This window comes from Protomyctophum parallelum, assembly GCF_964188405.1.
Source record: "Protomyctophum parallelum genome assembly, chromosome: 7".
Taxonomy (NCBI): domain Eukaryota; kingdom Metazoa; phylum Chordata; class Actinopteri; order Myctophiformes; family Myctophidae; genus Protomyctophum; species Protomyctophum parallelum.
In genome coordinates this window covers 53,682,416-53,693,548 of record NC_139705.1, presented here as the reverse complement: position 1 = coordinate 53,693,548, position 11,133 = coordinate 53,682,416, and the positions used below count along the sequence as shown (strand labels likewise).

Here is an 11,133-nt window from a genome sequence, read left to right as displayed (position 1 = left end):
TGACCCCAACATGACCCCTGCGTGTGCGTGTGTGTGAACATGACCCCAACATGACCCCTGCGTGTGCGTGCGTGTGGACATGACCCCAACATGACCCCAACATGACCCCTGTGTGTGTTGCAGGCTTTTTTCACGCTCCATCCAGAGGCGTTTATTACTTCAGATTCACTGCAGCTACCGGTGGATCATCACAGCAGATGAGGATCATCATGTATAAAAATAATCAGGCACTCATTGATAACTATGGATACAATAATCATGCCTACTTAGAATACATGTCTAATGCAGTGGTGGTGGAGATGGAGCAGGGAGACACAGTAGACATGAGGTTATGGTATAGTTCCTACAGGCTCTATGATGACTCAGACAACCACAACACCTTCAGTGGTTTCCTGCTCTATGCTCTGTAACACTGATGGAGACTCACTGAGTACATTTACTCACATACTCTATGCTCTGTAACACTGATGGAGACTCACTGAGTACATTTACTCACATACTCTATGCTCTGTAACACTGATGGAGACTCACTGAGTACATTTACTCACATACTCTATGCTCTGTAACACTGATGGAGACTCACTGAGTACATTTACTCACATACTCTATGCTCTGTAACACTGATGGAGACTCACTGAGTACATTTACTCACATACTCTATGCTCTGTAACACTGATGGAGACTCACTGAGTACATTTACTCACATACTCTATGCTCTGTAACACTGATGGAGACTCACTGAGTACATTTACTCACATACTCTATGCTCTGTAACACTGATGGAGACTCACTGAGTACATTTACTCACATACTCTATGCTCTGTAACACTGATGGAGACTCACTGAGTACATTTACTCACATACTCTATGCTCTGTAACACTGATGGAGACTCACTGAGTACATTTACTCACATACTCTATGCTCTGTAACACTGATGGAGACTCACTGAGTACATTTACTCACATACTCTATGCTCTGTAACACTGATGGAGACTCACTGAGTACATTTACTCACATACTCTATGCTCTGTAACACTGATGGAGACTCACTGAGTACATTTACTCACATACTCTTTGCTCTGTAACACTGATGGAGACTCACTGAGTACATTTACTCACATACTCTATGCTCTGTAACACTGATGGAGACTCACTGAGTACATTTACTCACATACTCTATGCTCTGTCACACTGATGGAGACTCACTGAGTACATTTACTCACATACTCTATGCTCTGTAACACTGATGGAGACTCACTGAGTACATTTACTCACATACTCTATGCTCTGTAACACTGATGGAGACTCACTGAGTACATTTACTCACATACTCTATCCTCTGTAACACTGATGGAGACTCACTGAGTAAATTTACTCACATACTCCATGCTCTGTAACACTGATGGAGACTCACTGAGTACATTTACTCACATACTCTATGCTCTGTAACACTGATGGAGACACACTGAGTACATTTACTCACATACTCTATGCTCTGTAACACTGATGGAGACTCACTGAGTACATTTACTCACATACTCTATGCTCTGTAACACTGATGGAGACTCACTGAGTACATTTACTCACATACTCTATGCTCTGTCACACTGATGGAGACTCACTGAGTACATTTACTCACATACTCTATGCTCTGTAACACTGATGGAGACTCACTGAGTACATTTACTCACATACTCTATCCTCTGTAACACTGATGGAGACTCACTGAGTACATTTACTCACATACTCCATGCTCTGTAACACTGATGGAGACTCACTGAGTACATTTACTCACATACTCTATGCTCTGTAACACTGATGGAGACACACTGAGTACATTTACTCACATACTCTATGCTCTGTAACACTGATGGAGACTCACTGAGTACATTTACTCACATACTCTATGCTCTGTAACACTGATGGAGACTCACTGAGTACATTTACTCACATACTCTATGCTCTGTAACACTGATGGAGACTCACTGAGTACATTTACTCACATACTCTATCTTCTGTAACATGCATTAACCGTTTAAGCACAGTTTACTACTTTGTTTCTTCCAAAACTGCAGATCTACAAGCTCACAATGTGCTGCAATGCACCATGCTATGATCTTGTAGATCTGCTATTTGTGAAAGATTTTGACAGAAAGTGAAATAGTACATAATGAGTACTGTATGTTTTTATCACAATACTGTTGTACTTTTACAGGCCTGTATTCTGTAGCAGAGTATTTCTACATGGTGGTTATACTTACAGGTCATTGTGGATAAGAGTATAAACGTCTAATATTGTAACTTTTACTTTTACTCCAGTACAAATGTGAGTACTTCTTCCTCCACTGGTCCTGCTAGCATTACATTAAAGGGACACTTCACCCCTTTTGTTACCAGATCTTATTGTAATGATGTTTGGGAGACTAGAAACACCGTCCTGGGGTTTCTATGTGGTAATAATGATGAGTTTTTACTAGATATTTTAGTATTTCATAATGATGATGTCATGGACACTGAGCTCACTACCTTCCTGCACTACAATTCCCATAATGCTTTGGTGCACTGCTCCTCCTTGTGGATAGGGGGAGGTGCTGTCTTACTGAGACAACATGTAGTCCAGGAAAAGGGAGTGAGCCCAGTGTCCATGACATCACGGACACTTTTAAATACTAAAATATCTAAAAATACATTTTATTAATTATTACCCACATAACACCCCCCCCCCCCCCCCCACACCCAGGAAAATGTTTCTTGTCTCCCAAACATAATTCAAATAAAGATCTGGTTATATGGTAATAAAATAAGGTGAAGTGTCCCTTTAACTCATTTACCTCAAACACTGCCATCTAGTGGTTGAAAAGGAACTCACAGATCGCCAGCCGTTCACTTCAAAATTAGAGCATCTTAATTTGAAAAGCGGTTTTAGCAGGAAACTGAGAGACAGGAAGTGAAAAACCGCTATGTAAGATGTCCCGCAAATGTTTTTTTATTTAATACCAAACGAGTCACCCATTTACCAACAACCCCCTCTCCCTAAAGTAACCTATGGAAATTATGCTTAAATGGTTAAACCTAACCTTATTCCTAACCTTAACCTCAGTAAAACTATGTCTAAACCTAACTTTATTCCTAACCTTAACCTCAGTAAAACTATGTCTAAACCTAACCTTATTCCTAACCTTAACCTCAGTAAAACTATGTCTAAACCTAACCTTATTCCTAACCTTAACCTCAGTAAAACTATGTCTAAACCTAACTTTATTCCTAACCTTAACCTCAGTAAAACTATGTCTAAACCTAACCTTATTCCTAACCTTAACCTCAGTAAAACTATGTCTAAACCTAACCTTAACCTCAGTAAAACTATGTCTAAACCTAACCTTATTCCTAACCTTAACCTCAGTAAAACTATGTCTAAACCTAACTTTATTCCTAACCTTAACCTCAGTAAAACTATGTCTAAACCTAACCTTAACCTCAGTAAAACTATGTCTAAACCTAACCTTATTCCTAACCTTAACCTCAGTAAAACTATATCTAAACCTAACCTTATTCCTAACCTTAACCTCAGTAAAACTATGTCTAAACCTAACCTTATAACCTCAGTAAAACTATGTCTAAACCTAACCTTATTCCTAACCTTAACCTCAGTAAAACTATGTCTAAACCTGACCTTATTCCTAACCTTAACCTCAGTAAAACTATGTCTAAACCTAACGTTAACCTCAGTAAAACTATGTCTAAACCTAACCTTATTCCTAACCTTAACCTCAGTAAAACTATGTCTAAACCTAACCTTAACCTCTGTAAAACTATGTGTAAACCTAACCTTATTCCTAACCTTAAAGGCGCAGTGAAATGAAAAAGACGTTTTTCACACTTTTAGACCATATCCGTGGTCATCATAATATGATGAGAATTTTCAAAAAAAATTGGCATCCATTGTTAGGTATGCCCATATTATGGGCATACCTAACAATGGATGCCAATTTGTTTTGAAAATTCTCATTTCTGTGTGTTTTTATATCAAAGGTCCATACAAACGATTGTATTATTTATTTATTAAAACGAAAACGTGCTGCGTGATGACGTGTAGAGATACACATCGATAAAAGCCAATAACAATGAAGCTCACCTGTTTAATTCCCCATATTTGCGCCTCCGTCCAACACAGCTGCTACTGATTACAGAATACTCCGTTTTTATTTCCATTCCAGATAACATCCAGACAGTGTATTACTCGGTTTCAACTCAATCATCACGCTAAAATATGTACCTGAAAACATTATAGGGTAGAAATAAGCCACATAACAGTAAACTGGTACAGCTGGCCGACCATCTGATTTATAAACAAACACATACCACGCTGTTGCGCATAGCATAGCCACCGTCCCTAGTTACCGTCCCATGGCCTGAAGGGATGCGACGCTCTGATTGGTTCATAAACTTCAGACCGGTGTTTCATGTTGAAACACCATTTTCATGTTGTTCACCATTTCTGTTTCACTACACCTTTAACCTCAGTAAAACTATGTCTAAACCTAATCTTATTCCTAACCTTAACCTATTAGCTTTTGAAAAATAGCAGATCTACAAGCTCGTAGCGCGCCACCGAGTGGCGCGCTACGAGCTCAGTAAAACTATGTCTAAACCTAACCTTATTCCTAACCTTAACCTCAGTAAAACTATGTCTAAACCTAACCTTAACCTCAGTAAAACTATGTCTAAACCTAACCTTTTTCCTAACCTTAACCTCAGTAAAACTATGTCTAAACCTAACCTTATTCCTAACCTTAACCTCAGTAAAACTATGTGTAAACCTAACCTTATTCCTAACCTTAACCTCAGTAAAACTATGTCTAAACCTAACCTTATTCCTAACCTTAACCTCAGTAAAACTGTCTAAACCTAACCTTAACCTCAGTAAAACTATGTCTAAACCTAACCTTATTCATAACCTTAACCTCAGTAAAACTGTCTAAACCTAACCTTAACCTCAGTAAAACTATGTCTAAACCTAACCTTATTCCTAAACCTTAACCTCAGTAAAACTATGTCTAAACCTAACCTTATTCCTAACCTTAACCTCAGTAAAACTATGTGTAAACCTAACCTTATTCCTAACCTTAACCTCAGTAAAACTATGTCTAAACCTAACCTTATTCCTAACCTTAACCTCAGTAAAACTGTCTAAACCTAACCTTAACCTCAGTCAAACTATGTCTAAACCTAACCTTATTCCTAACCTTAACCTCAGTAAAACTATGTCTAAACCTAACCTTATTCCTAACCTTAACCTCAGTAAAACTATGTCTAAACCTAACCTTATTCCTAACCTTAACATCAGTAAAACTATATCTAAACCTAACCTTATTCCTAACCTTAACCTCAGTAAAACAAATAAAGAATAGAAGAACCACGGCACAGAGCGGTTGGGGGTCGTACCTGTACCGTACCGTACCACACTGCACCCGTACCGTACCGTACTGTACCGTACCGTACCGTACCCGTACCGTACCGTACCGTACCGTACCGTACCTTACTGTACCGTACTGTACCGTACCGTACCGTACCCGTACCGTACCGTACCATACCGTACCGTACCGTACCGTACCGTACCATACCATACCATGGAGCTTGATAACCGATACCCGAAACAATCCGATAACAAGCTTATTGAATACCCGGTATCAATAAGCTTTGGGCTTATCCAGTACATGTTATCGATAAGCTTTGGGCTTATTGAGTATACCCGTTATCAATAATCTTTGGGCTTATCAAGCCTGTTATGGAGCATGTTACGGCCCATGACGTCATGTTTAAACAATCAAGACGAGAGGCGATCAAAAAATACATTTAATCATCCACGCTGGCACAAACATGTTGGTCTAAAAGTGTATTGATACCTGCCGTCCAGCGCTGTCCAGGTGAACAACATTACGCTTTTAAAGTGACATATTAACCAGTTAGCAGTTTATTTAATATTATTATTTTTGGTAAGAAGGTCAATTGCCTTCCGTCTGTTAGAAAAGTACTGTATTTGAAGGCCCTTAGTAAAATATACTGGTTCTGTTTAGAATGTTATCGTCTCCCGTCTTTCCACAAAATAATAGAAAATGCTCGACAGTGGTCTCGATAAGACCCCGGCTCGATAAGCCTGACCGATAAGGTGATCGTTATCTATACAAATGAACGATATCTATATATATATATATATATATATATATATATATATATATATATATATATATATATATAGAGAGAGAGAGAGAGAGAGAGAGAGAGAGAGAGAGAGAGAGAGAGAGAGAGAGAGAGAGAGAGAGAGAGAGAGAGAGAGAGAGAGAGAGACCAATTATATGAAGGTCATTTGAAAAGTGGTGAAGTGGTCCTTTAAAAAGCTACAATAAAATCTTTGAAATAAATGAATAGGAATGTTCCTTAAAGTGTCCCGGCACTAAGGTGAGAGATGGTTAATCCTCCTTAAAATGATTTTAAAGATGAGATCATGAGTTTAAATCAATGGAATAATTGTTCTGATTAAACAAAACTGCTTTGATAAACATTTTACAAGTACATGTAGTTGTTAATGGCTTTTAATCATTTATATTATGATTGGTGAAGAATAACAGATTATAGACCTGTTACTTTTATGATGATAAGTATCTTGTTAAAGTTGAAATGTTTTGTAAGGCCCCATACACACATTCAGAACACATGTTCTGTGTCTTGCCTGTGTTTAATGGCCGCCACAATGCAATTCCAATGGGAGTCACATGGTTTGACCAAATATTTGTTTGATGGGCAGAACACAGCCTGTGTTGTGTTATTGTGTAAGGGGTATTGTTCTCTGTGTTGTGTTATTGTGTAAGGGTTATTGTTCTCTGTGTTGTGTTATTGTGTAAGGGTTGATGGACAGAGAAGGTGGACCTGAGACCTATGGAGACCTATGGAGACCTAGACCTATAGAGACCTATATAAGCTATATGGGGGGGGGGGGGGTCTAATTGAGGGTTAAGGATAAGGAAATGTAGTCACATTTTGGTAGTCTGGCTAGGAGGACGTTTCTGGTGACCTGGTGAATATGGCAAGATGTTCATCATTAACTGAAATTGTTCTACTAGTTAGCATTTGTTTAGATAGGTTGATTAATGGGAATTCAAATTTAGCAGGTTTGGTACTGGGGAAACCCTTCTCTTCCAAAGAATAGGTTAATTTGTCCTTATGTACACTTTGATTGTAGTTTCTGTTTCATGCGATGATTTTTATTTTCTGTTTAATATAATCAAACAATCAATCAATTATGCAAAAATATTGTTAAGGGCAGTAAAAACTGTTAATTGGTAAATAACGAGAAGCAAATTAATATGAGTTGATTTCTCTCCCTTCTTTTTTTGATTACTTTCTGTAAAACTTAACTCTTAAAAAAATGAATCAATAAAAGGCGTGCAAATGTCCTCCAGGTTGTTCCTCACAGTTTCTTCTTATTTAGAGTGAAATATTGTTCCTGGTGTTCTAAAATTATAAATAATATAAATATTATAGTAATCTATATAATAACAAAAAAAAAACATGGCATGGATGCACCTGGGACGTATCCTCAGTGATGTATCCTGAGGTCAACAGGGTTTCGGGTCTCGCAACATCACACCCCTCACTCAGGCGACCCAGCCGGGAGTGATCAACTCCCGACTTACGTCCCAGTAGCTACCCTCAATCAGTCCCATTAGGGAAAAACCAGGGCCACACAATCCGTTGGAACTACTCCAGAACTACTCTGCAAGGGCTGGGAGGTACACTTCTGGCACATGGAGGGACTAGGCTCTGTGGGTTGTCTCCTGTCCGGGCCCCTCCTACGTCTCACCAGGTCCACTCCTGCTCTCACCAGGAGTAGAGCGAGGACCTGTGCGTTGCACCAGAGTCGCAGCACCAGACAGTTCATTCAGGAGTGGTGGGCAATGGTTCCGCAGGGTCATGGTACTGTGGTTCCGCTTGCTGCTTGCATGGCCCTCCTAAAGGCCTCACCGAGGGTAGTTGGGCTTCCTCCTCACGTAGGACACAGGCTGGGGCGCTAACCCACACTGCTCACCTCCTCATGGAGGACACAGGCTGGGGCGCTAACCCACACTGCTCACCTCCTCATGGAGGACACAGGCTGGGGCGCTAACCCACACTGCTCACCTCCTCATGGAGGACACAGGCTGGGGCGATAACCCACACTGCTCACCTCCTCATGGAGGACACAGGCTGGGGCGCTAACCCACACTGCTCACCTCCTCATGGAGGACACAGGCTGGGGCGATAACCCACACTGCTCACCTCCTCACGTAGGACACAGGCTGGGGCGCTAACCCACACTGCTCACCTCCTCATGGAGGACACAGGCTGGGGCGATAACCCACACTGCTCACCTCCTCACGTAGGACACAGGCTGGGGCGCTAACCCATACTGCTCACCTCCTCATGGAGGACACAGGCTGGGGCGCTAACCCACACTGCTCACACGTCTACATTCCGGCTGTCACCCGTCTCTCCGGTGGTCACCAGCCTATACCTGGTTGTCACAAAATCTATTCCTATGAGTCACTATAAATAGAAGAACTATAACAAAAAAACATCGCATGGATGTACCTGGGACGTATCCTCAGTGATGTATCCTGAGGTCTAAATAATATAGCGCCCGCCGCCCTTATCCAAGGCGCTTTACATAGATCACACACACACACACACACACACACACACACACACACACACACACACACACACACACACACACACACACACACACACACACACACACACACACACACACACACACACACACACACCGATGGCGGAGGAAACCATGCAAGGCACCAACCAGCACATCAGGAGCAATCAGAGGTTCAGAGTCTTGCTCAAGGACACTTTGACTCTAACTCTGGGGGAGCCCACAGGGATTACAATTTAGGCATTTATCAGACGCTCTTAATCCAGAGCGATTTACATTAAGCAAGAACAAAAAGCATGGCAATACATCACATACATGAAAAGTAGTTATCATGAAACATGCGTAAGCTAAGAACGTAACAGTGGAATATCTATATAATGAAACTATACATATATATATACTATACTATGCTATACATATGTACTATGAAGTGCTATGACTACATACAATGCCATTCTAGTGCTGTCTACATAGCATGCTATAAGTCTGTATCAAATGCTAATCTACAAAAAGTGCTATCTAAGGGATAGTGGTTTTTATCATGAACAATTATCTTCATATAAATAAGTTGAAAAGTGGTAAAGTGGTCCTTTAAGGAACTGCTATAGTAAAGTCTTGCTCACTAAACAACACAAACACACATATACATATATATATATATATATATATATATATATATATATATATATATATATATATATAACACAAATATGGGCATATGCCGGAATCACGTCAATTTGGAGCCAGAGGGGTAAATAATGAGACCAGATGCAAGTCTCTAATCATTTATATACATTGAAATAGGAAAAAAACTAAAGTAAAACATTACGCACAAACATACAGCATGACAGTAAACAACAAATTAAATAGGTATACCTTGATATCAATAGATTAATCTTAGGTTTTTAAACCTCAGGGGTTTTTTAGATCTGTGGGTGCACCCAACTACACTGACTGATTGACACCTTGTGCAACTGTTGCAGTATTGAAACCAGCACAGTTTAGTATTAAGTGCATTTCAAAATAAATTCCTCAATTAGGATTTGAATCCAAATATAAGCATACTACAATAACCAGGACAATAAATACAAACACATCAATTGACAATAAACCCTTAGACCACTAAGTGGCTATATGAAATAGTCCCAAAGACACAAAGTGCCTACACCTTAGTGAGCGTGTGTAAGTGTTGGCTGTTACAGCCTGCACTGTTGGCACTGTCCTGGCACCCAGACAAACCAGTGTATGTGTGACAATTTCCTTCCACACTGGGGGGAACAAGGCTACGGGGCTGGGTCTGTCCCAAGGACAATTCAACACGGTCTGGGTTCCTCCAATCACTGGCAGCTTGCCATCCTTGGACCGACCAGAGTCAAAGCTAATATTTGTGTTTATGTTTCTTAGATGTTTTTAGTGTGATGTTTCTTCTGGTTTTATTTTCTCATTGTAGCACTTTGAGATTCTAACAAATGGAAAGTGTGTTAGACATAAAACCGATTATTATTAACTTGCTTTTCTCCTCCTTCACAACTATAACAAGTTGTTATTTGATGCCAATAGAACTCAACCACAGTGGTTTTACTGTGAGACTATAGTGACACCTACTGGTACTGAGACAGACACACACATGATCAAACAGGCTGGGCACAAACAATGCAATGGCTGCCCCAGTGAATCCACAATGGTTTCTACAAATAAACAACACCACACTCATCAAAAACAAAAGGAACTTCCCATTATCTGTTACTCTTACATTAACTTATATAAGAAGTGGTGCGTTACCTTGCTTCGCTGTGGTTTGTATTCATAAAACTTCTAGAATCACACTTTTCCTCTCTCTGGTCTCTGGTCTGTGGTCTGTGCATGGTCTCTCTGGTCTGTGGTCTGTGGTCTCTCCTCTCTCTGGTCTGTGGTCTGTGGCTTTTTCCTGGTTCTAACCTCAACAGCTGAACTGAAATTGGGCTTGATTAGCCTGGCCCACTAGGGCAGGGAGGCGGCCCGCGGGCAGAGCGCCCCCTTGTGGCCCCTGGAGGTCCCAGATATAAATGGCATTACATGGGGGTCAGTACGTACAGTAGCCTATGCATGTCAAACTGGGCATCCTTTTCAAACGGGGTCTTGACCTGAAAATGAATGTTCAGGTCAAGACCTCGACGTTGCGCGTGCGGACTCGGCCCCCAGCCTTTTACGCTAGTCAAAATATGGCCCTTGAGGAAAGTTAATTGGGGAACCCTGCACTAGGGTGATTAGTGCATGAGGCTGACTGTAGCCTGGCCCACTAGGGTGATTAGTGCACGAGGCATTTCCTGTCTGTCCCTCCATCAAAAATATATAATAAAGGCGAAAGCCACAAAAAAAAAGAAGTGCCTCTTAATACATATGATAACCTCTCCATTGGCAGTGTCGACATGAGTTTTTCATACCA

The 11,133-nt window shown here is 40.6% G+C and overlaps 2 long non-coding RNA genes across 2 annotated transcripts in view; one reads left to right on the top strand and one right to left on the bottom strand.

Moving 5' to 3' along the window:
* Window positions 1-11,133, top strand: part of LOC310862367 — a 705,243-nt gene that overhangs the window by 532,774 nt on the left and 161,336 nt on the right. The window lies entirely within an intron of this gene.
* On the bottom strand, window positions 2,737-4,895 carry LOC310861152. Its single transcript, XR_014569469.1, has 3 exons — window positions 4,800-4,895; window positions 3,648-3,692; window positions 2,737-2,847 (listed from the first exon to the last, which is right to left on the bottom strand). It is a non-coding gene; the product is annotated as an uncharacterized lncRNA (long non-coding RNA).